Here is a 22,277-nt window from a genome sequence, read left to right as displayed (position 1 = left end):
TATTTAATTTGTGGGGATTCCCTAGCGAATAATGTGCATGAAATTGCTCGCTTCGTGCAGTCAAGCAGACAGAGGAAGTCCGTGTGTGCATGCGCAGGTTTACCTTTGACCGTGCACTGAGTGTTCCATCATTTTGTCGCTAAACGAGCAGCTGATCAAACCGAGGTGCTCGCTGAGCGCCGATATTTATTAGTTTGGTCCTGCGTTTCCTTTCCTTCGTATATAACATAACGCCTTTTCTTCTTGGTTTCTTTCCGTTACTGTAGTCGGTCTTTCGCGTTTCATTCACACACGTCCTCCATTTTTCTCTCCAGTTTCAAATTTGTATCCCACAATGCCTTGCGTGAATGGGGAAAGCCCACCACGTGATGCATTATATACAGTGGGGCAAAAAAGTATTTAGTCAGCCACCAATTGTGCAAGTTCTCCCACTTAAAAAGATGAGAGAGGCCTGTAATTTTCATCATAGGTACACTTCAACTATGAGAGACAGAATGGGGGGGGGGGAGAATCCAGGAAATCACATTGTAGGATTTTTAATGAATTAATTAGTAAATTCCTCAGTAAAATAAGTATTTGGTCACCTACAAACAAGCAAGATTTCTGGCTCTCACAGACCTGTAACTTCTTCTTTAAGAGGCTCCTCTGTCCTCCACTCGTTACCTGTATTAATGGCACCTGTTTGAACTCGTTATCAGTATAAAAGACACCTGTCTACAACCTCAAACAGTCACACTCCAAACTCCACTATGGCCAAGACCAAAGAGCTGTCAAAGGACACCAGAAACAAAATTGTAAACCTGCACCAGGCTGGGAAGACTGAATCTGCAATAGGTAAGCAGCTGGGTGTGAAGAAATCAACTGTGGGAGCAATTATTAGAAAATGGAAGACATACAAGACCACTGATAATCTCCCTCGATCTGGGGCTCCACGCAAGATCTCACCCCGTGGGGTCAAAATGATCACAAGTACGGTGAGCAAAAATCCCAGAACCACACGGGGGGACCTAGTGAATGACCTGCAGAGAGCTGGGACCAAAGTAACAAAGGCTACCATCAATAACACACTACGCCGCCAGGGACTCAAATCCTGCAGTGCCAGACGTGTCCCCCTGCTTAAGCCAGTACATGTCCAGGCCAGTCTGAAGTTTGCTAGAGAGCATTTGGATGATCCAGAAGAGGATTGGGAGAATGTCATATGGTCAGATGAAACCAAAATAGAACTTTTTGGTAAAAACTCAACTTGTCGTGTTTGGAGGAGAAAGAATGCTGAGTTGCATCCAAAGAACATCATACCTACTGTGAAGCATGGGGGTGGAAACATCATGCTTTGGGGCTGTTTTTCTGCAAAGGGACCAGGACGACTGATCCGTGTAAAGGAAAGAATGAATGGGGCCATGTATCGTGAGATTTTGAGTGAAAACCTCCTTCCATCAGCAAGGGCATTGAAGATGAAACGTGGCTGGCTCTTTCAGCATGACAATGATCCCAAACACACCGCCCGGGCAACGAAGGAGTGGCTCGGTAAGAAGCATTTCAAGGTCCTGGAGTGGCCTAGCCAGTCTCCAGATCTAAACCCCATAGAAATTCTTTGGAGGGAGTTGAAAGTCCATGTTGCCCAGCGACAGCCCCAAAACATCACTGCTCTAGAGGAGATCTGCATGGAGGAATGGGCCAAAATACCAGCAAGTGTGTGAAAACCTTGTGAAGACTTACAGAAAACGTTTGACCTCTGTCATTGCCAACAAAGGGTATATAACAAAGTATTGAGATGAACTTTTGTTATTGACCAAATACTTATTTTCCACCATAATTTGCAAATAAATTCTTTAAAAATCAGACAATGTGATTTTCTGGATTTTTTTTTCTCATTTTGTCTCTTAGTCGAGGTATACCTATGATGAAAATTACAGGCCTCTCTCATCTTTTTAAGTGGGAGAACTTGTACAATTGGTGACTGACTAAATACTTCTTTGCCCCACTGTAGTATCATGTATTGCGTCACGATGAAGCAGGAAAAAATAGTGGAGAATTTAGAGCCACGTGGCCCTAAATTCATTAATTGTTCTATTTAAAAAAAAAAACTAATAAAATTGGAAGTTTGTGATTCAAATTCAGTGGCTTTCAGTCCACTAAACAAAAATAATTGTGTGTCGGGGAATTGTTTTTATGACCTACACTTGAAAAATCTGAAAGGCAGTCTAGCTTTAAGTAATTTTGATTTTGATGTTGATTAATATGTGGCTTGGCAGAGGTATGCACGTGACCATGTGTCTTCTAGTTTTTTAGTTTTGGATGAGTAGCACAGCTTATATGGGTAGAAAATAAACAAATTTACGTGCCACTGATGATTTGTACTGACCTTTACCAAGCCCTGTTTACAGATAGATTTACTGTAAAAAGGTACACAGAATGCTGCATCACCTTTCTGTGATGTTTCTGTGAAAGTGTTTACTGGAAATCATCCTTCCGTTCTGATGCTTCTGTCTGAGCTCTTTCTTGTCCATTAATGCAATCAAGCGGAGTTCTGTTAGGAATTACTAAATGTCTAATTAGACACCAGTTATGGGAATTTAATTGGTGATAATGGATCATTCTTGGACTAATGCCATTCCCATTTCTCATTCGTATTTTATTATTAATTCATGTCTACTTCATGAACAATTATTATAGATTTAGGAGCATTAATGGGCAATTATTGGGGAGCCAGTGGAATTCCATTCAGTTTAACCTTCTGATCAGGTTCTTGTCATCTGTTAATAGACAGTAAATGTACAAAGCTTATAATTTAAAGAACAGTGAAATGACGTTTTCAGTCAGATGTTCATTTCACACTTTAATTATTTATTTAGAGGAGCCTCCAGTCTCTCTGCTTTCTAACAGTCAGGAGTAACGGAGACTGAAGAAGGCTTTGTGGTTTCTTGAAAACATGAATTTCTTTCTTATTAACTTTGAGAAGGAGGAAAAAAGAGGATGTTTGCAGCTTGTCTTGTAGATGTCGCATTAAAAGGGTATTAAACCAGATAAAATGCGCAGTGTGTCATCATTGATTAGCTCATCCGGCCGACAGGTGATGAGTTTATGCCATCTTGTCGTCTGGCGTCGTCAACATTTCATGAAAACCGCTTCTTCTCCCTGAATTCTTCGCCGATTTTTATTCTTTTTGGCAGCAAGGTAGGTCTGCCCTGGGGGTGCATATGGCTTCTTTCCAAATTTGCATAATTGTAATTAATAATGAAGATATGGAGTAATTAAGCCCTAATGAGCAGTTTCCACACAAATTGCTGCTTCTCTTCACTGATTTTAATTCTTTCTGGCGTGAAGGTGGGGTCCCTAGGGTGCATATAACTTCCACCCAGATTTGCTGAATTACAATTATTAATGAAGTTATGGCCCAATTAAGCCTTAATGATCAGTTCAACAAAAATCGCTTCTTCTCAGTCCATTCCTTGCCGTTTTTGGATTCTTTCTGGCAAGTAGGTCTGTATTCCTAGGGTGGATATAGCTTCTATATATACAGGGCTTTCCCCAAAGCGTGGATACGCGACGCTCGCCATGCTGTGTGACATCAGTGCTGCGCGGTCACTTGCACACCAAAAAAAAAAAAAATCAATACCATAAATTGTTCAATGCAGAGTGCTTGGAGATATTTAGGTGCAGAAATTCCCCTCTGAAAATGTGATAACTATAGAAATAGGAAGATATTGTAATATATTGGTCTAAACTATCCTGGTCTACCCAGAAGTGAAAATAAAGGGTTTTGCTGCGTGCACTGACTGCCATTCGCAACTATTTTAAAACCATGTTCTCTGCGCTGGTCACTAGATGGTGCTATTGCATGATTTGACCTCGATTCTGTTCCTGGCACGATACTGCAGGCTTTTGCCTGTTGGGTCTGTAGTTGACAGCCGTATTGCTAATATCTGAGTTTCGGCTGCTATATTGTTCAATATTATGCATCTTTTGTTCATCTCATCTCATTATCTCTAGCCGCTTTATCCTGTTCTACAGGGTCGCAGGCAAGCTGGAGCCTATCCCAGCTGACTACGGGCGGAAGGCGGGGTACACCCTGGACAAGTCGCCAGGTCATCACAGGGCTGACACATAGACACAGACAACCATTCACATTCACACCTACGGTCAATTTAGAGCCACCAGTTAACCTAACCTGCATGTCTTTGGACTGTGGGGGAAACCGGAGCACCCGGAGGAAACCCACGGGGACACGGGGAGAACATGCAAACTCCGCACAGAAAGGCCCTCGCCGGCCACGGGGCTCGAACCCGGACCTTCTTGCTGTGAGGCGACAGCGCTAACCACTACACCACTGTGCCGCCCCGCATCTTTTGTTGTGCAATAAAATTAAATATTTCTCTGAATTGACCATTTCCAGTGTTTTTTAATGTTAAATCGAATTTTGCCCTTTTAAATTTTGCCGCTTGCATATTTGACAAGTTTAAAAAAAAGCAAATTTAATAGTGTCAAATTGTGCCTAAATCAGCCCTGGATTTTTCAACCATTTTAAGTGTCTAATTTCAGAAATTTTCAGGGGAGCACCCCCCCCGGCACCCTCTGGGCCGTACTCTGCATCAGTAGCACCACTCTATTTATTTTATTATTATTTATTCCTGGGGAAATACCCAGTATAGCTTCTATAGAGCGTATATATAGCTTACCACATTTATTGCTCATGGTGGCCCACTTTAGATCATTCTTCTTCTTCTGGACTAGACAGAGCCGGAGTGAGCGACGCCATCACTGACGGTCTCGTTTACATTTGCTGTGTTTCCTTTAACCTACTTGATGTGCAATTTGAAATGGTGAACCAAAAAACGAGAAACGTGAATTGTGTGTGTGTATGGGGGGGGGTTTCCAATGATTTGAATAAAGCAATATTTTTGCAAAATTGAAATAGAAACACTTTTTGCACTGAAGTCACATGCATGATATGAACAAATGAAACCGCTGCCTTTTTTAAAAAAAGGGCACACTGTAAGACCCATCGTGAGAGGTAAAAACCCAGCTTTAATCACATTGCATCACTTCATAGAAAGACCATTCACAATTCTGATTTGTCGAAATTGTTCAAGTATGGCTTTTATCATGCGCAAAACTGCAATGGAAATCTGGCTGTTTTTAGCGTTGGAAAATTGCTTTGGTATATGAGGACTAAAACACCGAGATGTGCTGTTATTGAAAAATAATCAGTGGCTGGTTGGTGTGATGCCATTACCACCCTGAGGTTACTTGTTTTCCTGGAACAGCATGCGCCAACACAATTAATTCCTGACTTATTTTTCATTAAGCCAGTAAAGATCCAAGTAATATTGTTATTCATTTGGATTTTGTTTTTGTGCATGTTGGGACAAAGTGGTTTTAATTGGCATTACTGGATTGTTTTCAAGTAGTTGTTTCCATCAGATGTTTAAATCCAGCCTTCTGAGATTACACTGAATACCAAAGTACATCCATATCTACCATATCCATAGTATGATTTTAATATTCCTGCAGCATGCTTTCACTCACGGGCATTATTATATGGACGTATGTATGTGTCCTTCATTTATCTGTTGATTTGCAGCTATTCTAATTGTTTGGCAGCTATCAAAGCAGGTCAGTGGAGCAGTGTTAAGACGATCATCACAAAGTGTCTCCTCTTGCACTTATTTCTGGCCTTTATTAGTTTTAGTCACTGTTCATGTCTAGTCGAATGGGTAAAAATCTGCAGGTGTCGGGGTGAAATGTACAGCCTGCAATTTTTGTTCATACACCGATGCTGGCTTGGTACAGCTGGTTGTCAGGGGCGACAGGAAGACCACCTGCTGTGGATCGGAGGGTCACAGCATCCTTCCTCTCCTACCGATCACACGTCAAAGGCAGTCATGTTATACAAGCTGTGTATAAATGTATGAAAAGCGAGATATTCTCCCCCCGTCCTCTGAACGTTCAGCAGCTTTCTGTTTTGTCTCTTGAGAAAACAAGTGGGGAGATAAACTGATGTTTTCAAGCTCAGATGTAAATCGTGATTCTTGCATCAGATGCGCAGAAAGCAACCGTTTGTTTTGGAGGATGTCCTCTCAATCACTCCCGCTGGCTTTGTTTGGGTCTGTCTCACTGCACTGTTTATCGTATCTGTAATAATCGGGAACATTCTTTTCAACTTGAATACTTAATAGTTCATTGATTGGCTCATGATAGTACGGGAAGGCAAATGATTGACGGATTAGTCCACTGGTCAAGTAAAAAACCCCAGTGTGCTGACAAGTACCATGTTTCGGATGCCCGGAAACTGACTCGGCTAAAATGCGTACTCTGCTAATATAATGCAGGGTGGGCTAATTAAGTGTAAGAGCAACAAATGAGTAAGTATTTATGATCTGCTTTGGGGAACATTTCTAATGTAGCACAATCACATCACTTGGTGTTTAAAATGTGTCTACATAACGAAATGAAAACATATGTTTTGGGAATATTTGTTTAAACATACACTCACCGGCCACTTTATTAGGTACACCATGCTAGTAACGGGTTGGACCCCCTTTTGCCTTCAGGACTGCCTCAATTCTTCGTGGCATAGATTCAACAAGGTGCTGGAAGCATTCCTCAGAGAGTTTGGTCCATATTGACATGATGGCATCACACAGTTGGCGCAGATTTGTCGGCTGCACATCCATGATGCGAATCTCCCGTTCCACCACATCCCAAAGATGCTCTATTGGATTGAGATCTGGTGACTGTGGAGGCCATTTGAGTACAGTGAACTCATTGTCATGTTCAAGAAACCAGTCTGAGATGATTCCAGCTTTATGACATGGCGCATTATCCTGCTGAAAGTAGCCATGAGAAGTTGGGTACATTGTGGTCATAAAGGGATGGACATGGTCAGCAACAATACTCAGGTAGGCTGTGGCATTGCAACGATGCTCAATTGGTACCAAGGGGCCCAAAGAGTGCCAAGAAAATATTCCCCACACCATTACACCACCACCACCAGCCTGAACCGTTGATACAAGGCAGGATGGATCCATGCTTTCATGTTGTTGACGCCAAATTCTGACCCTACCATTCGAATGTCGCAGCAGAAATCGAGACTCATCAGACCAGGCAACGTTTTTCCAATCTTCTATTGTCCAATTTCGATGAGCTTGTGCAAATTGTAGCCTCAGTTTCCTGTTCTTAGCTGAAAGGAGTGGCACCCGGCGTGGTCTTCTGCTGCTGTAGCCCATCTGCCTCAAAGTTCGACGTACTGTGCGTTCAGAGATGCTCTTCTGCCTACCTTGGTTGTAACGGGTGGTTATTTGAGTCACTGTTGCCTTTCTATCAGCTCGAACCAGTCTGGCCATTCTCCTCTGACCTCTGGCATCAACAAGGCATTTCCGCCCACAGAACTGCCGCTCACTGGATATTTTTTCTTTTTCGGACCATTCTCTGTAAACCCTAGAGATGGTTGTGCGTGAAAATCCCAGTAGATCAGCAGTTTCTGAAATACTCAGACCAGCCCTTCTGGCACCAACAACCATGCCACGTTCAAAGTCACTCAAATCACCTTTCTTCCCCATACTGATGCTCAGTTTGAACTGCAGGAGATTGTCTTGACCATGTCTACATGCCTAAATGCACTGAGTTGCCGCCATGTGATTGGCTGATTAGAAATTAAGTGTTAACGAGCAGTTGGACAGGTGTACCTAATAAAGTGGCCGGTGAGTGTAGCTACATACTCAATTAAAACGTTTGTTTTGTGAAAATTGTTTAAACATGGCTACATATAAAACAAACATTTTCATTTAGTGAGTAATCGTTTAAACATGGCTACATACTAAATGAAAACCAATTTTGTGAGTAATTTGTTTGAACATAGCTACATAGGAAATGAAAACGTTTGTTTTGCGAGTAATTGTTTAAATGTAGTGTAGCAGTTCGTAGGAGGGGGAGGAGCACAGAAAGACGGCAGGTCAGAATAAAGTTCCATAATTGTATTTATTTGTTCTTTTCAGACACAAATATATTTCAGTCCCACAGAACACACCAGTTGGCTGGTTCAAGAGAGAGCTGCCTTCCTCTGCTCTCTCTCTCTCTCTCTCTCTCTCTCTCTCTTTATATAGGGCGCGGTCACTGGGAAGACACACAAACACAGGTTAATTGACATCAGGTGTAGTGATTCTGCCACTTACCTTCCCTGACTCCGCCCTCCTGTCACAGACCGGCGCTTGACCATGCCCCCGCTGCCACAACCCCCCCGCTGCCGACTCCCCCCCCCCCCCCCCCCCCCCCCCCGACAGGAAAGTCCGCCACAACCATCTGCGCCCCCGGCCTGTAGATCACCTTGAAATTAAAGGGTTGGAGTGCCAGATACCAACAGGTGATCCGCGCGTTGGCATCCTTCATGCGGTGGAGCCACTGGAGGGGCGTGTGGTCCGAACAGAGGGTGAAAGGGCGTCCCAGCAGGTAGTAGCGGAGGGCAAGGACTGCCCACTTGATCGCGAGGCACTCCTTTTCTATCGTGCTGTAGCGCCCCTCGTGTACCGACAGCTTTCTGCTGATGTACAGCACGGGACGATCCTCCCCCTCCACCTCCTGGGACAACACGGCCCCCAGCCCTCTGTCTGACGCATCCGTCTGTAACATAAAAGGGAGAGAAAAGTCAGGGGAGTGTAATAGTGGCCCCCTGCACAGTGCAGCCTTTACCTCAGAGAAAGCCCGCTGGCATTGCTCCGTCCACTGGACCGGATCTGGTGCCCCCTTTTTAGTGAGATCAGTCAGTGGGCTGGTGACGTCCGAATAATTAGGTATAAACCTACAATAGTAGCCAGCCAGCCCCAGGAACTGTCTCACCCCCTTTTTGGTCTTGGGCCTCGGGCAGGCCGCAATTGCTGCCGTCTTGTTAATTTGGGGACGCACCTACCCGTTGCCCAAGTGGAAGCCCAGATACCGTACTTCCACCCGCCCAATCACACACTTCTTTGGGTTGGCTGTGAGACCCGCTCGCCTCAGCGACTTAAGGACGACCCTCAGGTATTGTAAGTGCCGCTGCCAGTCATTACTATAAATAATGATATTGTCGAGGTATGCGGCCGCATAGGTGGCGTGGGGGCGGAGGACCCTGTCCATCAGCCGCTGAAACGTAGCGGGCACCCCAAACAGCCCAAAAGGAAGTGTGACAAACTGGTGTAAGCCGAACGGTGTGGAAAAGGCCATTTTTTTCTCGGGATAATGGAGTCAAGGGGATCTGCCAATAACCCTTTGTCAAATCCAGTGTCGAGTAAAAGCGAGCCGTGCCTAGCTGACCGAGCAACTCAATACAAGGCATTGGGTACGCGTCGAATTTAGACACCGCATTGACTTTTCTGTAGTCCACACAGAACCGGGTCAGCCTTGGGAACCAAGACCACTGGGCTGCTCCAGTCACTGTGGGACTCCTCGACGATGCCCATCTCGAGCATGGCCTCGAGTTCTTCCCGAACCACTTTTTTCTTGTGTTCAGGCAGCCTGTAAGGGCGGCTACGCACTACCACCCCTGGGTGGTGCTCTATGAGGTTGGTGCGGCCGGGCAGGGGCGAGAACACGTCTGAAAACTCGGTCTGCAACTGGGCGACCTCCGCTAGTTGGGTCGGGGAGAGGTGGTCTCCACAGGGGACCGGAGAGGTATGCGATGCCAATGCGCCCTTTTGAACCTCCGGCCCCAGCTCCGCCTTCTCCAGAACCACCGACACCAACGCTACGGGGACCTCCTCATTCCAGAGTTTGAGTAGATTGAGGTGGTAAATCTGTAGTGCCCCACCCCTGTCCGTTTGCCTCACCTCATAGTCGACGTCCCCGACTCGCCGTGTGACCTCAAAGGGTCCTTGCCACTTGGCGATCAATTTGGAGCTCGATGTGGGCAACAGTACGAGTACTTTATCTCCCGGTGCGAACTCCCTAAGGTGCGTACCCCTGTCATACAGGCGGGTTTGTCGTTCTTGGGCCTGCCGGAAATTCTCCTGGGTTAGGTGTGTGAGCGTGTGGAGTTTTGCGTGCAGGTCAATAACGTACTGAATTTCATTTTTACTTGGTGAAGGTCCCTCCAACCAATTTTCTTGCAGCACATCTAAAATGCCGCGCGGCTTACGCCCATATAACAATTCAAACGGGGAGAACCCTGTGGAGGCTTGGGGGACCTCTCGCACTGCAAATAACAAGGGTTTGAGCCATTTATCCCAGTTACGTGCGTCCTCATTTACGAATTTTTTAATTATATTCTTGAGGGTGCGATTGAACTATTCAACTAAACCGTCCGTTTGTGGGTGATAAACGCTGGTGCGGATCGGCTTAATACCTAATAGCCCATACAGTTTGCTCCGTGTTCGTGACATAAACGAGATGCCTTGGTCAGTCAGAATCTCTTTCGGGATTCCAACTCGGGAGATGACACGGAAGAGTGCCTCCGCAATACTGCGTGCTGAGATATTGCGAAGAAGCACCGCTTCCGGGTATCGCGTTGCATAGTTCACCAGAACTAATATAAAGCGGTACCCTCGTGTTGACCGATCTAATGGCCAGACGAGATCCATCCCAATTCTTTCGAACGGGGTCTCGATTAATGGTAGGGGGCGCAAAGGCGCTTTTGGAATGGCCACTGGATTTACTAACTGGCATTCGCGGCACGCCGTACACCACCTACGGACATTGCCGCGAATCCCTGGCCAATAGAATCGGGCCATTATTCGGGCTAGTGTCTTATCCTGCCCTAAGTGTCCAGCCATGGGATTAAAGTGAGCCACCTGGAATACCAATTCCCGGCGGCTTTTTGGAATCAAAAGCTGGGTGATTTGCTCTTTCGTCTGAGTGTCCTGCGTCACTCGGTATAACCTATCTTTCATAATAGAAAAACGGGAAGGACGGCGTGGCGTTCGGCGGGAGCGTTTGACCATCGATTACTCTCACTTGGTCAAACGCATGCCGCAGAGTCTCGTCTCACGACTGCTCTAACGGGAAATCCGCAAGGGATTCCCCGAGAGAGGGAGGAGGAGCCTGTGGCTCCTCACTCTGACGCGGAGATGACGTAGACGGCTCTACGACAGCTGCTCCCACCAAAGCGACACCGGGACCTCCCCCTGCTGACCTATGGCAGGACCCACTCTTCACTAGATGACTCATCAACTCCCAGAATCCCAGCCAATCAGTCCCCAAAATTATCGAGTGGGTGAGGCGCCGCCTTTACTATAAATTTTTCCCCTCGGAACAAAATGTGGACCGACACCAACGGGTAGCTGTGAACATCCCCGTGCACACACAACACCTTCACCCCCTGTGCTCCCTCCAGTGCCTCGTCTTGCACCAGGCTTTGGTGAATTGAGGTCTGATTACAACTGGAATCCACCAACGCCTGATATGTATCCCTTTGGATACTCACCGGTATGCGATACGCTCTGGCCTGATCGAGGGCAGCTCCTGGCGCGTCGGGGATCCGGACCACCATGCCCACTTCCATTGCCAAACATTGCTGTTGGAGGTGGCCTGGCTCCCCGCAGCGCCAGCAAACCGGCCCGGGCTTCCTCTCTGTACCGGCGCCCTGGGGCTCACTCACCGAGGGGGGGAAGAGACAGACACAGAAGGGAAAAATGGGAGGACACCGCGGGTGCGACAGGCCGGCTGGGGTGGGGCCGGCCCCCGGCTCCGCGGTGGGGGAACGGGGCAAGGACGAGACACAGGAGGAGAGAGAGAGAGAGAGAGGAGAGGAGAGAAGAAGGATGTCTGCTGTCCTGCCGTCGGAACAGCCGCCAAATGGTCCTCCGCCAACTCGATGGCCTGATCCAGTGACGCCAGGCGATGGCACTGGACCCACTCCGCGGTTCCCTCTGGCAGGCGGCCGATGAACTGCTCCAGCACCACCTGATCGAGGATTCCCTTGGCGTCGCCGTTGTTGGCCCTCAACCACCGCCAGCAGGCGTCCCGGAGCTGCTGGCCAAATGTGAACGGCCGGCCGACTTCCTCCAGCCGCAGAGCGCGGAAGCGCTGTCGCTGTTGTTCGGGGGTGTGCCCCACCCGCTGGAGGATGGCCCGGCGAAGGTCCGCGTAGGCCAGCTGGCGGTCAGCGGGGAGCTGTAGCGTGGCCAGCTGCGCCTCTCTCATTAGCAGGGGGAGAAGGCGCGCCGTGCGCTGCTCCATCGGCCACCCCGAGGTCTCTGCGACTTGCTTGAAGAGCGTGATGAATGCCTCGGGGTCATCCTGCGGGCCCATCTTGGTTAGGGTGAGGGGGGACGGGCCCGCGGTGGGAGCGCTGGTGGACCCCGCCGACGCGAGGAGGTGCCGGAATGCCTGACGATCTTCCTGCTGCACCAGCACCAGGGCCTCGAACCGGCGCTCTTGCTCCTTCCGGAGGGTGATTAGTGCCTGGTGCTGGCTCTGCTGGGCCGTGGCGAGGGCGTGGACCAGGTCTGCGAAGGGGGAGGACTCCATGCGGCTGTTCTTTTCCTGTGCTCCATCCTGGGTTTCGGCACCACTGCAGCAGTTCGTAGGAAGGGGAGGAGCACAGAAAGACGGCAGGCCAGAATAAAGTTCCATAATTGTATTTATTTGTTCTTTTCAGAGATAAATATATTTCAGTCCCACAGAACACACCAGTTGACTGGTTCAAGAGAGAGCTGCCTTCCTCTGCTCTCTCTCTCTTTATATAGGGCACGGTCACTGGGAAGACACACAAACACAGGTTAATTGACATCAGGTGTAGTGATTCTGCCACTTACCTTCCCTGACTCCGCCCTCCTGTCACAGACCGGCGCTTGACCACGCCCCCGCTGTAACATGTAGCTACAGTAGTGCTTGAAATTTTGTGATCCCTTTAGAATTTTCAATATTTCTGCATAAATATGACCTAAAACAATATCAGATTTTCACACAAGTCCTAAAAGTAGATAGAGAACCCAGTTAAACAAATGAGGCAAAAATATTATACTCAGTCATTTATTGATTGAGGAAAATGACGCAATATTATACATCTGTGAGTGGCAAAAGTATGTGAACCTCTAGGATTAGCAGTTAATTTGAAGGTGAAATTAGAGTCAGGTGTTTTCAATCAATGGGATGACAATCAGGTGTGAGTGGGCACCCTGTTTTATTTAAAGAGCAGGGATCTATCGAAGTCTGATCTTCACAACACGTTTGTGGAAGTGTATCATGGCACGAACAAAGGAGATTTCTGAGGACCTCAGAAAAAGCGTTGTTGATGCTCATCAGGCTGGAAAAGGTTACAAAACCATCTCTAAAGAGTCTGGACTCTACCAATCCACAGTCAGACAGATTGTGTACAAATGGAGGAAGTTCACGACCATTGTTACTCTCCCCAGGAGTGGTCGACCAACAAAGATCACTCCAAGAGTGAGGCGTGTAATGGTCGGCAAGGTCACATAGGACCCCAGGGTAACTTCTAAGCAACTGAAGGCCTCTCTCACATTAGCTAATGTTAATGTTCATGAGTCCACCATCAGGAGAACACTGAACAACAATGGTGTGCATGGCAGGGTTGCAAGGAGAAAGCCACTGTTCTCCAAAAAGAACATTGCTGCTCGTCTGCAGTTTGCTAAAGATCACGTGGACAAGCCAGAAGGCTATTGGAAAAATGTTTTGTGGACAGATGAGACCAAAATAGAACTTTTTGGTTTAAATGAGAAGCATTATGTTTGGAGAAAGGAAAACACTGCATTCCAGCATAAGAATCTTATCCCATCTGTGAAACATGGTGGTGGTGGTGGTATCATGGTTTGGGCCTGTTTTGCTGCATTTGGGCCAGGACGGCTTGCCATCATTGATGGAACAATGAATTCTGAATAATACCAGCGAATTCTAAAGGAAAATGTCAGGACATCTGTCCATGAACTGAATCCCAAGAGAAGGTGGGTCATGCAGCAAGACAACGACCCTAAGCACACAAGTTGTTCTACCAAAGAATGGTTAAAGAAGAATAAAGTTAATGTTTTGGAATGGCCAAGTCAAAGTCCTGACCTTAATCCAATCGAAATGTTGTGGAAGGACCTGAAGCGAGCAGTTCATGTGAGGAAACCCACCAACATCCCAGAGTTGAAGCTGTTCTGTACGGAGGAATGGGCTAAAATTCCTCCAAGCCGGTGTGCAGGACTGATCAACAGTTACCAGAAACGTTTAGTTGCAGTTATTGCTGCACAAGGGGGTCACATCAGATACTGAAAGCAAAGGTTCACATACTTTTGCCACTCACAGATATGTAATATTGGATCATTTTCCTCAATAAATAAATGACCAAGTATAATAATTTTGTCTCATTTGTTTAACTGGGTTCTCTTTATCTACTTTTAGGACTTGTGTGAAAATCTGATGTTGTTTTAGGTCATATTTATGCAGAAATATAGAAAATTCTAAAGGGTTCACAAACTTTCATGCACCACTGTACATACTAAATGAATGTTTTGCGAGTGATTTGTTTAAACGTAGCTACATACTAATTTAGCAATAGAAGTCATCTTAGCAATAGAAACTGGTAGATATACAAACACCCCAGTGGACAGATGTTATTGTACAGTATGTAATAATGGCTCCATTGAATCAGAAGCCCATGTTCTTTTACACTGCGACATCTATGTGGACATTCGTGATGAACTATTTCATACACTATCTAAGCATATTGTTAATTTTAATGATTTTGATGATACAAATAAATTGTGTGTAATTTTATCTGGTAAATATTGCATCAACGAATGTGCCAAAGCCTGCTACCTCATTCTAAATAGAAGACTGTTTTTTACGAGTTCCAGTTTATAAAACAACCGTTTGTGCTTTGTCTCCTTGGTACCATATTGTACGTTTTTATACACTACCGTTCAAAAGTTTGGGGTCACTTTGAAATGTCCTTATTTTTGAAAGAAAAGCACTGTTCTTTTCAATGAAGATCACTTTAAACTAATCAGAAATCCACTCTATACATTGCTAATGTGGTAAATGACTATTCTAGCTGCAAATGTCTGGTTTTTGGTGCAATATCTCCATAGGTGTATAGAGGCCCATTTCCAGCAACTACTATATCACTGCAGTGTTCTAATGGTACAATGTGTTTGCTCATTGCCTCAGAAGGCTAATGGATGATTAGAAAACCCTTGTACAATCATGTTAGCACAGCTGAAAACAGTTGAGCTCTTTAGAGAAGCTATAAAACTGACCTTCCTTTGAGCAGATTGAGTTTCTGGAGCATCACATTTGTGGGGTCGATTAAATGCTCAAAATGGCCAGAAAAATGTCTTGACTATATTTTCTATTCATTTTACAACTTATGGTGGTAAATAAAAGTGTGACTTTTCATGGAAAACACAAAATTGTCTGGGTGACCCCAAACTTTTGAACGGTAGTGTATAATATTTTTTTTTGTGTGTTTTTTTTTTTTTTTTTTTTTTTAGTTGGTGTCTCACAACTCTTTTTGAGTGGTCCCCAACACTTCTTATTTTTGTCAAAGGGAGGGGGGTAATTTGATTGAATTTTGTATTTATATACCTCTGTATTGTATTTTTGTGTGTTGTGGAGTGACACCGAAATAAAGTACATCTATCCATCTATGTACTAAACGAAGCGTTTGTTTTGTGAGTAATTGTTTAAATAAAGCTACATACTAAACCATTTGTTTTGCGAGTAATTGTTGTTTAAACATAGCTACATATTAGGTGAAAACATTGTTTTGCTAAAATGGTTAAAATATGGCTACATCCAAAACAAACATTTTCATTTAGTGCAGGGGTGGGCAATTATTTTTTCCATGGGGCCACATGAGAAACAGAAAATTTTGTGGAGGGCCGGACCAAAAGGCTGAACTAAATTCTGCGTAATATTAATTGTATTTCTTTATATAAAGCAATAAATAACATTGTTTTTACAAGCTGCTAAGACTGGTAAGAGTATGGAAAAAACGAGGTTGCCTTACAAAAAATTTCATTTATTCAATCAAGTTTCCCAAAACAATGGTTAACAAAATGTGAACGTTTGTACCATTTTTTTCAGTCACATTCACCCCCAAAACACAATAAAGACATCACAATATTGTCTTTCTACTCCAAATATCAAGCAAGATACGTCATATTATAATAATGATACCGTGTCGATTCGGTGTATGTATCAGATCTACAGATCGGCTCGGGCTCCGGCGCCTGCTGGTGACGTCACACTATGTGATTGGCTGGACCGTTTGAAGGATGACGTACAAGTTTGTGGTTGGTCTGGACAAATTACGGAAGTAGTTATCGCGGGATTAGGTTTCGTGGGATTTCATGTCATGTTCATGTCGCGCGCATTGCGTTTTTGTTGAACACAACTTCAAAATAAAAGCAATGCACATTCAGTCATTGCATGAGATAAAATTAGAAAATATGTTTATTTTGTAATTTCTAATTAACCTTACGCGGGCTGGTCAGAATGAACCAAAGGGCCAGATGCGGGCCGTAAAATGCCCAGGTCTGATTTAGTATGTAGCTGTGTTTAAACAATTTTTGCTGAACAAACATTTTCATTTAGTGAGTAATTGTTTAAATGTAGCGACATACTAAAATGTTTGTTTTGCGAAAATCATTGTGTATAAACATGACTACTAAATGAAATCGTTTTCTTGCGAAAGTCAGTAAGGAGTAGTTATTTATCTATTTTCTTGTTTTTGAATTAATTTTGTTGGCAATTCCAAAAAAAAAAACCCAAATAGCCCATACATGAACCTGGTAACTGATTTGTTCACGCTTGACTGTATGCTGTATATATTTTTGGATTTTAGAGCCTTAAGCCTTAAAGGAACAGTCCACTGTACTTCCATAATGATATATGTTCTTCTCTGAATTGAGACGAGCTGATCCGTACCTCTCCGAGCTTTGTGCGACCTCCCAGTCAGTCAGACTCGCTGTTACTCCTGTTAGCAATGTAGCTAGGCTCAGCATGGCCAATGGTATTTTTTGGGGCTGTAGTTAGATGCGACCAAACTCTTCCACGTTTTTCCTGTTTACATAGGTTTATATGACCAGTGACATGAAACAAAGTTCAGTTACACAAATTGAAATGTGGCGATTTTCTATGCTATGGAAAGTCCGCACTATAATGACAGGCGTACTAACACCTTCTGCGCGCTTCGACAGCGCATTGATACCTTCACTCCTCTTCGGGCACGGCCAGGCGGGCGAATGCCCTGGTCCGTCCGCCCTGCCTAAAAAAATGGGACAACTCGAGCCCCATGTTAAAACTGGGACTTTGTCATTTTTCCACATGAGGCCCATGGTAAAACCACACTTCCAGGCGGGGCTGCCGTCTGCCTCCCAAGCCGGCCGAGAGCGCTCCTCGTCGGGCACGGCCAGGCGGGCGAATGCCCTGGTCCGTCCGCCCTGTCTAAAAAAAAAAAAATGGTACAACTCCGAGTGAAGGTATCAATGCGCTGTCGAAGCGCGCAGAAGGTATAATGCGGACTTTCCATAGCATAGAAAATCGCTACGTTTCAATTTGTGTAACTGAACTTTGTTTCATGTCACTGGTCATATAAATCTATGTGAACAGGAAAAACGTGGAAGAGTTTGGTCGCATCAAACTACAGCCCCAAAAAATACCATTGGCCATGCTGAGCCTAGCTACATTGCTAACAGGAGTAACAGAGCGTCTGACTGACTGGGAGGTCGCACAAAGCTCGGAGAGGTACGGATCAGCTCGTCTCAATTCAGAGAACAACATATTTCATTATGGAAGTACGGTGGACTGTTCCTTTAACTTACAACTTTAAGGTTTCCTTTATCTTTGGTTAAAAAACAATGATGGATTATTAATTTATTAATTCATGTCCCTACGTTATGGATGATGTATAGGACAGGTGATATTGGCTCATAAGCTAATGCGAGCCTATAGAGAGATGTGGGCAGAACCTGATTTTTAGATTTATAGACTATACGATGAATGTACTGTATAGTCATGATTCTGTTCGCATGCTACTGTTTCCAGTCTCAGTTACCATAGTCAAAGTAATATTTTAGCGTAATCTTTATGGTGGTTAGTAGGTAGTCATTTAAGAAATATTTTTCGACCTCAGCCCAGCCTAGCAATTTTTCCAACATCCAGGCATTATTTGCTTGTGAGTGAACACGTCCTCTGGAAAGCCTGATGGTTCTGTATAAACCCATAATTGCTCACTGAACCCTTCTCAGGTCCTGAATTGACCCTTGATGTAACAGCGAGATGGAAAAGCAATGGCTCAGATGACGGAACAATGCAGCATGAACTCTGGTGACCTCCTGTGCAATCTGAGGACCCTCCGCATACTTGTTTTGAAATCTGAAGCAGTTGAGGATTTGTCGAGAGCAAAAGATGCTCTAAATGCTCAGGCTGCCTTGGATAACCTTGAAACTAAATGAAAAAGACATATTGGAGAGGAAATACTTGGCATGCCCCAAATCCTCCTAATTGAGAGCGGCTCCCCTGCCATTTATGTTGCGAAGTTTGAACATTGTGTGTTTTAAAGCCTCTTTTCTGCTTAGTCATTCAGGCCATCTGCTTTCTTTTTATCTGTAGGCGGCCAGGAGGAAATCTTGTCAGCGATGATGGACGGTGCATGAGTTTTTTTTTTTTTTTTTTTCTTTTGGCTTCTTTTTTTAAATTACATTTGCGTCATTCGATTTCAGTTACCTTGTCTACTATTTCGCCAACGGCTGTTTCACACGCGTGGTTGAATAGCAATCCTCAATGAGCACTATCTGAAGAGGCTTGAAGGTGGGATGATTTTACATAATCCCCCATCTCTCTCTCTTTCCATCGCTTTCTATCTCTCTGTATTGGTTTGAAGAGCTCTATTGATTTTTTTTTTATTTTTATCTGGAGAACAATGCCTTGTCCAGATGTCCAGCTGTGCTTTTGATTCTGCAGCTTTGATTTTAAATAATGTCTATAATTACACACAAAATGGATCCTTTTTCAAAATAAAACAGCTGGCTTTGCTCTATGGGGAAGCCTCAAGAAGATGGACCGAGCTGAGCTAATTGGTCATTTTGACTTCGTTCCAATATTGTAACTACAGGACTTTCTGTACTTCGTTACCTTGAGTGAAATTTGTTCACTGAGCCTTTGATGGCCTGAAGGATTGCATCAACATCACCGTTGTCTTCAGAAAGATCTCATTTATCATTTAGCAATATTGTGTATAAATGTTCTTGCTGGCCCAAACTAACCCAAGCTACATTACATTACTTTACATGAATGTCATTTAGCAGACGCGCTTATTCAGACCAACGTACAACATACCCGGTTACTGGGTTGGGGGTTAGGTGCCTTGCTCAAGGGCACTTCAGCCACTCCTGCTGGTTCAGGGAATTGAACCGACAATGTTTTGGTCCCAAAGCTGCTTCTGTAGCTATTAGAACATGTCTAAAGTCCTTCCCACACCATGCGGTTGGGCGGCGCCGATCTCGGTTTCCATATCCCTCAGCCTCTTGCCTGTACAGCTAGGGTTATAGTGTGGGGGGGGCTAGTCCTCTGGTAACCGCAAGAGTTTGACTCCCCTCTCGCATCTGTATTGCAGCATGCCTTGCCAGAGGGCAGTAGGTACCATTTTTATGATAGTTTTTGATATGACCTGACTGCAAGTAGAACTTGCGATCTCCTGATCGACAAGCGGACACGCTAACCACTAAGCCAACTCGCAGTTGTTGTTGTTGTTGTTGTTGTTATTATTAGGACATGGCTTCCCCCGAAACTAAAAATTCCCATCAAATTTACAGAAGTTTTGTTAATGCTGATTTTCTTTACACATGTTGTTAAATGGCAAGGACCTGGAAATTGACATTTTACGACACCCAGAGTACTTCATAAAAGTCAAAGCTCAGAGGAGAAAACAACAAAATGACAAACAGTGAAAGAGCGCCATCTATGTGCGGCGTGCTTTGACTCTTACAGTAATGGAGCTCAGCCATCACTGGCTATGAATGACTGACTGACTGTGTCCGGATGTTTGACTGGTGCTGTATATACAGTAGGGGCATTAAGTATTCAATACATCAACTATGTTTCTATTAAACATATTTCCAGTGCAGCTATTCACATGAAACATTGAACAGGCATCAATATTAATGCAATAAAGCCATACAGAAAAAGAAATCGTAACATTCCAATCCATAAAGGTTTTGTGCAATAAAGTGGAGTGACACAGGAAGAAAAAAGTATTAAACACAGTAAGAAACCTAGCTGATGACACGAATTAGATCTCCTACCTGTGCTCATCAGAATCAGCCGGGTTAGTGAATGTTGGTAGGTTAGTACTTTCACTCTTTGAAAGAGGGAAACCCATCTCTGAATGCAAGGAAACAAATAATTTGGCACCAAACGGTCATGCAAGAAACATCTCGTGATGTGTAGAGGCAAAGAACTCTCCCAAGACCTTCACAAGAAGGTTGTTGATCAGCAGAGCAACGGCACGGCTTACTGCCAGAGTTTGCAGCTCCTAAATGTTCCTATAAGCACCATCATGATCATTATCTGCAAGTGGAAGGAACATCATTCAACTATCAACCGACCACGCACAGGAGCTCCTCGCAAGATTTCCGAGTGGGCAGTCAGTCAGAAATAAAGAGCTAAGGACCACTCGGAAAGAGCTGGAAGCAGTCGGTACAGCTGCCACAGAGAAAACAATGAGCGATTCAGTCTATAGCCACGGCCTCCGATCCCTATCACACAAGAAGAGTCCATTATTGTAGAAAAAAAACATGTTGAAGCTTGTTTGAAGTTTACTACAGAATGTTTGGAGAAGCTTTTGGATTACCGGGAGAATGTCGTGTGCTCAGACGAGACCAAAATTTTCAATGCACCATCGGCTGTGCATATGATTTCGTAAAAATATCAAAGTTCAGAGCTGGAAGCGTCACGGTATGGGGTTGATTCTCTTCTCATGGTACGAGTGGAACCCAAATTATCGAAGGGAAAATTAATGGAGTCACGTACTGGAAAATTCTTGGAGAATCTGTTGCTATGCACTAGGATGATATGAGGGTGAACTTTCCAGCAGGACAACGATCCAAAACATACCGCAAAGGAGACTCTTAACTGGTTCCATGGAAAGAAAATAAAGGTGTTTGAATGGCCCAGTCAATCACCACACTTAAACCCGATCGAAAATTTGTAGAATGAACTGAAGGTCATGATTCACCATTTCACTGAAAAGACTATATATATAGAAGAAAAGGTCAAAATCCCTCTGAACATTCTGAGAGATTAGTTTCTTCATACAAGAAGCATCTTGAAGCTGTCGGTGTAAACAAAATCTCCACAAAGTATTAAATCAATTTCAGTTACCGTGTTAAATACTTATTTTTTTATTTTTTGTTTTTTTTAACTGTCATTTCACTTTATTTCGAATAACAGGCTTGCAATATTATGTTGTTTTGGGGTTTTTTGTTTTGTTTTTCCTGTGTCATTTATTACATTAAGACTAATATCTGCTCAATATTTCTTCTGAATGGCTGCACTGGAGATATGTTTAATAGAAAATAGTTAACATCTGAATACTTTATTTCCCCCACTGTATATACAGTGGTATTTATCACTTTTCTCTCTCTTTCTTTTCTATCGAAATATTTGAGGTGAGAATTAGACACAGGGTGGCACGGTGGTGTAGTGGTTAGCGCTGTCGCCTCACAGCAAGAAGGTCCGGGTTCAAGCCCCGTGGCCGGCGAGGGCCTTTCTGTGCGGAGTTTGGATGTTCTCCCCGTGGGTTTCCTCCGGGTGCTCCGGTTTCCCCCACAGTCCAAAGACATGCAGGTTAGGTTAACTGGTGACTCTAAATTGACCGTAGGTGTGAATGTGAGTGTGAATGGTTGTCTGTGTCTATGTGTCAGCCCTGTGATGACCTGGCGACTTGTCCAGGGTGTACCCCGCCTTTCGCCCGTAGTCAGCTGGGATAGGCTCCAGCTTGCCTGCGACCCTGTAGAACAGGATAAAGTGGCTAGAGATGATATGAGAATTAGACACGAGTTCAGTTCAGGGGTTCAGATTTCAGGATGACGTTGCAGCCAGAAACCTTTAGCCCTAGAATTTGAATGAATTTCCCAGCATTTTTGGGCGGCACGGTGGTGTAGTGGTTAGCACGGTCACCTCACAGCAAGAAGGTTCTGGGTTCGAGCCCAGCGGCCGGCGAGGGCCTTTCTGTGTGGAGTTTGCATGTTCTCCCCATGTCTGCATGGGTTTCCCCCACAGTTCAAAGACATGCAGTTAGGTTAATGTGGGGCAGCCTTGGGCTGAAGTGCCCTTGAGCGCTGTAGTGTGGCTGCCCGCTGCTGTGT

General features: G+C 44.7%; 1 protein-coding gene across 4 annotated transcripts in view; it reads left to right on the top strand.

Moving 5' to 3' along the window:
• The window catches only part of camkk1a (calcium/calmodulin-dependent protein kinase kinase 1, alpha a), a 314,395-nt gene that overhangs the window by 90,726 nt on the left and 201,392 nt on the right, over positions 1–22,277 (top strand). The gene's annotated exons all lie outside the window — the stretch shown is intronic.

Source organism: Neoarius graeffei, chromosome 28 (genome assembly GCF_027579695.1).
Source record: "Neoarius graeffei isolate fNeoGra1 chromosome 28, fNeoGra1.pri, whole genome shotgun sequence".
Lineage (NCBI taxonomy): Eukaryota > Metazoa > Chordata > Actinopteri > Siluriformes > Ariidae > Neoarius > Neoarius graeffei.
The sequence above is the reverse complement of the archived record's forward strand: the minus strand, read 5'-3'. Positions and strand labels throughout refer to the sequence as shown.